The following is a 5,901-nucleotide window of genomic DNA, read 5'->3' on the forward strand; positions in this document are numbered from 1 at the left end:
ACTGGCCAAACCAGTCAGACTGGCGAGCTGTTCACCTGCTGTGTGGGTGTGTGTGTGTGGGTGTGTGTGTGGGTGGGTGGAGGGGAATGGCATTCACTCAGGCATCCATCCTGCTGAGACACCAGTCAATTTACTGATAGCCACAGTTGAAGGATTTTTTTTCTCTTTTTCACGCCAAGTAACGAACAATGGTTTTGGCAGCTCATAAAGTTGTGCACATAGAGATCTTACCTTTGGAAATGTTCACAACATCGTTGAACGTGTACAGATTCACACTGGGTCGAGACTTTTATTTTCCTTTTTTCATTCACAGGATGAGGGTGTCGCTGGCCCGGCAGCATTTACTGCCCATCCCTAATTGCCCAGAGGGCAGGTAAGAGTCGACCACATTGCTGTGGGTCTGAGGTCACAATGTAGGCCAGACCAGGGAAGGATGGCAGCTTCCTTCCTGAAAGGGCATTACTGAACCAGATGGGTTTTTCTCACAATTCATTAATGGTCATCATTAGACTCTAAATTCACACGTTTGTTTTTATTGAATTCAAATCCCCCCCATCTGCTGCAGCAGTCTTTGAACTCTGGTCTCCAGAACACCATCTGGGGTTTTAGATTAACTGTCTCACAATAATACCACTTGGCCAATACTTCCCCACATCGTGGTCCATCTGCACAGAGTGAACAGTGATTTTCTGGTTCATCAGAACTGGGTAATCAATGATTGCAGGAGTTGGAGGTTGATTGACTATTGACATCCATCTCCGAACCATGTATTCTGGGGTTTGTTTCTGATGATGATTAGAAGCATCATCAGTCTTGTTATCTATTGGGGATAAAAACAGTTTCAATTAGCTTTCTGTTAAATGCATGGCAATCAATTCTATCTCACAACTCTCAGGCAGATTAGTTTCTTTTGAAGGGCTCTCCATCTCCCCAACATCCTCCATCCTCACCCCCAAGAGTACAATAATCTCATAGAGTCTCTTTATGACTATGAATGAGACAATCTGATCAGCTGCTTCTTTCTGTACTCCTATGTCAAGTTGGATCTTAAACTCCCCTTACTGCAGTTGTGATCCTGCATCATTGTACAGTGTTGCTCGTATTTCATGTCTTGGCCTATCGGTGTTCATGATACTGCATGTAGTATATGGGGCCAACAGTGTAAGAGTTTAGCTCATTCCTTCGAACAACAGCAGTAGAATTGTACTCCAACAAAACTTACAGAATCACGGCCCATCATATTCCCCAACTTACCTCTTACCATCAAACCAGAGGATCAATCCTTATTCAACTGAGAGAATTCAGGAGGGCATGTCAGTAACAGCAGCATGAATACCTAAAAATGAGGTGTTAACCTGATGAAGTTCCCAAAGAGGACTACTTGTGTGCTTAACAGCATAAGCAGCAAGTGATAGACAGAGTGAAGCAATCCAGGAAACAACAGGACAGATCTAAGATCTGCAGTCCAACCAAATCCAGTTGTGAATGAAGTCAGAGCACAGCTGGAGTTCTGGGGACAGTTCTCTTCAAGATATTAACCAACAAGAATGTCAGACTGGATTAATTATCATAAAACTCAAGTCCGTTTGATATTTATATATTTACAACCAGTGTTCAATTCACCAAATTTGGTGAAGGTAAAGATAATCTTCAAGTGATTGTAACAGTGGAGACATCTGAATACTTGATCAGCAAATTAAAGCCTATTGTTTTTAGATAGTAATAATTTTAAAGAGATTTTAAAAAGTAAGGTGACTTGGGTGTAATGGAAGAAGTTGATTGGTGGGTAGCTGATAATGTTGTTTTAATCTGAAGTTAATTTAGGATTAGTTAACAAATAAACACATGGTAGGGAATCCCAGCCCCATGGAGTGCACAACCAGGACACTTCTTGTGAGAGCGACAACCACAGGTACACATGCTGCCTTTTGTGTTTCTGTGGGTGCCCGTAGTGTTATGTAAGGGGTAAATGTAGGGGTATGGGTGGGTTGCGCTTCGGCGGGTCGGTGTGGACTTGTCCACAGTCTCCATAATTGTGCAGACTAGGTGGATCAGCCATGGGAAATGCAGTGTTACAGGGATGGAGTGCTCCAGGTGGGATGCTCTTTGGATGGTTGGTGGGGTTTGATGGGCCAATACTCTCCTGCCACACAGTTGGGATTCCATTCTATGATTGAGGATAAAGGCTATTCTATGACTGAGGATAAAGTCGGGTGTCCTTGGAGAGGAGAATGTGGTATGTATCAAGGCTCTCGATACCTTTAGATAGAGGTGGGCAACGCAGGGGATACAGTACTTTATCTCCACTGCTGCCCCCTCACCCCTAACTCTACTTTGATTTGGTCCCTTCCCACTCTGTCATTTGTAATGGTTTGCTTTGCCCATAATGGGCTTTGTTTGTAAATATTCAATTGGTTACATGGGTGGTTTACTGCTGGTGATTATATCTTAACAAAACCCAAAATGGCGAAATGATGAACGTGGGAAGGTTGCTCAGCTGTGTGAGATAACACTTCTGGGTAGGAGAAATGGGGGGAAAAAGAACACTTCACAGCTCACAGAAGGAGAACTGAAAAGCTGTTAAATCAAACCAAAGGTTCAGACAGGGAGGGAATATTTCCCTGGAGTTTGAGTAATTGGAAAGAGGTGGTGTCTGGGAATAGACAGGATTTTGTTTTACAGGGCGTTTGAAATTTTTAAAAACTGTTAAGTTTCATTTCTTTTAGTTTTATTTATTGCGGAATAAATAGGTACAATATTTTAAAACCAAATTCACAAACCTTGTGTTAAAGACAAATGTTAAATAAAATCCATCAAACCATCCCTCACTGAAAACTGTTGTGGAAGTGCAATCTCCTGGAGAATCCCTGCCCTGCCCACTTCTTCCTACCCGGGCTCCGTGACTATATACATACCTGGGAGATAGCAGCAGGAGGCCATTCAGCCTTTCAATCCTGCTCCACCATTCAATGGGAAACAGCTGACCATCCAGCTCAGTCTCCTGATCCTGCTCTGTTCCAATCACCTTTCATGACTTTACCTTGAAGAACTATATCTAAGTCCTCCTTTGGTTTCACTGCCTTTTGTTCCAGTGATGTTGTTGTGTTACTGTGTGGGTGTAGGCGGGGGTAATGTGATGGTGCTGCCTCCTGGAGGATACACTCAGCGTCCCTCATCATCCTGCAGTAACATCAACCGGGTTTCAGCAACTAGAGATAGAACCTATTTCCAGGATATGGGCATCACGGTCTCAGCCAGCATTTATTCCCCATCTCTCGTTACCCTTGAGAAGATGGTAGTGAGCTGCTGTCTTGTACCATTCACAGTCCATTTGGCGCAGATAGACCGACATTGCAGTGAGTAGAGTGTTGCAGGATTTTGGCCGAATGATTCTCCATCTTTGATTTTTCAAATTCTGGTTAACTTTATCACGATCGGCAAATGATGTTGAGAGTTCAGTCTGCAAATCTTCACCATCTAGCACCCTGTGTAAAGGAATATGTACAGATAAGAAATTCAGAACAGACAATTCTAGTTTCTCTGGAATCTTTTTCCCCTTTCTTCCCCCAAAGTTGTAACCCTCCAGCCCACTTACTCTCTCCTACCATTCTGACTCTACTAACCCCTAATGTACACCCTCCCCATTCTCATGGAGTTGTTGATAAACAGATCCATGCCACCACTTCCCGTCCCTGGTTAGACTCGGCACCCTTTCCGGGTTCACTTCCTTTCCCTTCAGTTGCTGCAAGTCAATAATGTAACAGCAGAATGAAACAAAAGGAAACAGAAAGGGAGGTGGCAGATCCTGGACAGAAGAGGAACCTTCAGTCTGGGAGAATGGGTCACATCCTTCTTTGTTTCTCACTGGTCGATTCCAGTGCTATGACAAGTTGGGAATGGAACTTGCTCCCATGTGGGTGTGGTGACACTTTGACCCTCCAACATATCAATACTACAAGCAAATACGTTCCTCCTCCAGACAGAATGTGAAATACTTTCCACTAGTTACCCCAAAACACATGCTCCAAAACTCACCCACATCCTGTACTTGTGCAGTGCCAGGTTTGCCCACAGACGTGTGGTCCCTGCCTCAGAATTTGGGAGTTGCAGTCCTCATGCAGCCACTGAAGACCTGTCTCTGGAATGTGAATAGAAATTGTGGGATGGAGGATGTTGTGTATCGGATCCCCGTTCAGACACACGGGACATGTGGGCTGTCACTGGGATTTACTGAGACATCCGCTTAGACAACCTGATTTCTAACGGAAGGAACATAGATTCAGCCAATTGGGGGATAGGGAGGTTAATAATGCGCTGTAGGTTTTAAGGAGAGGTGGCTTAGTGGCCAGCACGGCTGCCTCCCAGCGTCAGGGACCTTAGGCGACTGTGTGGAGTTTACACATTCTCCCCATGTTTGCATGGTTTTGTGCAGTTCTCCAGTTTCCTCACACAGTCCAAAGATGTACAGGTTAGGTGGATTGCCCATGCTAAATTGCTGACAGTGTCCATGCACGTGCCAGAGAGACAATTAGCCACGGGAAATGCAATGTTACAGGGAACGAGTGGGTCTGAATGGGATGCTCATCATAGGGTTGGTGTGGACTCGATGGATGAATACCCTGTTTCTGCACTATAGGGACTCTATTCTATTCTCATGTGGAAGAATGTACTTGTCTCAATGTGTTGTGAATCTGTGGAATTTCCTATTCAAAATGCGGTGGATGCCAGGACAATGAGCCAATTTAATGAAGAGATACAGATGCTGAATTTGCAATGAGTTGAAAGGTGAGAGAGAGCAGGCAGGAAAATCCAGCTGAGACCGATGTGAGCTCAATCATCACCGTATTAAATGGTGGAGCTGGTTCGAAGGGCAGCATTGCCTCTCCTGTGCCCAGGGCTTATCTTCTTACGGTAATAACTGGAAAGCGGAATCCAAAACTCACCATCTTCACCAAAGGAGATTTTTGGAAAATGACAGATAGTCAGGTGGATTAGCGTTCCAAACTTAGATAGCGAGGAAGCGTGTAGGAGTAAATGATTTTGCAATTTTAAACTGAAGGGAGACAGTGATTTATGGTTTTAGATTATGTCGTACATTCGCAGTGTCCAGAATACTCTGTTGTGAATATCTATCCTGCACTTTATTACAAAGCCAAGGTCACTGACAATGAAAACCAAAACACCAGGGAAACATCATCTCACCTCGTAATCTGATAAAAGAATTCTGAGAAGTCTGGCTGAACTTAGAACACAGATGGAAAGCTGGAAGATTAGATCCACTCCCAAGATCCAGTGCTTAAACAAAAGGAGACTACAATAGGATGAGGCAGGAGTTGGCTAATGTAGACTGGAAACAAAGACTTTATGGTGGGAAAGTTGACGGACAGTGCAGGAATATCAAAGCAATTTTTTGAAGTGCTCAGCAAAAGTATATATCAGTGAAACGAAAGGACTGTAGGAAAAGGAATAATCTGCCATGGGTGGCTCAGGAAATAAGGGAGTCTATCAAACTGAAAAAGAAAGCATACAAATTGGCAAAGACCATGGAGATTAGAAAAACTTTAAAGATCAACAAAAAGGTAGATGGGATTGGGGGAGAAAAGTGATGAGTAGCTATCCCCAGGGACAGAATAGCAGTTTACTCTGCTAGAGGGGAACCTATTGTGTGGGGAACATACGGCCTCTGTTATTGTTGAAGCACTTAACTGTTACCATAGAGATAATCCTGATCAAGTTAAAAATCACAGCACACCCCAAAAGCTTGTACAGCCAAATAAACCTGTTGGACTATAACATGGTGTTGTGTGGTTTTTAACTTTGTCCACCCCACCACCGGCTCCTCCATATCAGAATCCTGACAGACAGCCCCACTGAAACTGAAGTGCCTGTCAGATACTTGAG

The 5,901-nt window shown here is 43.9% G+C and overlaps 1 long non-coding RNA gene across 1 annotated transcript; it reads right to left on the reverse strand.

Annotated features, from left to right (window-relative positions):
* Nucleotides 1-310: 310 nt before the first annotated feature.
* LOC140493975 (uncharacterized) lies at nucleotides 311-4,142 on the reverse strand. Its single transcript, XR_011963818.1, has 3 exons — nucleotides 4,036-4,142; nucleotides 2,916-3,485; nucleotides 311-820 (listed from the first exon to the last, which is right to left on the reverse strand). It is a non-coding gene; the product is annotated as an uncharacterized lncRNA (long non-coding RNA).
* Between the last annotated feature and the right edge of the window lie 1,759 nt (nucleotides 4,143-5,901).

This window comes from Chiloscyllium punctatum, chromosome 23 (genome assembly GCF_047496795.1).
Source record: "Chiloscyllium punctatum isolate Juve2018m chromosome 23, sChiPun1.3, whole genome shotgun sequence".
Lineage (NCBI taxonomy): Eukaryota > Metazoa > Chordata > Chondrichthyes > Orectolobiformes > Hemiscylliidae > Chiloscyllium > Chiloscyllium punctatum.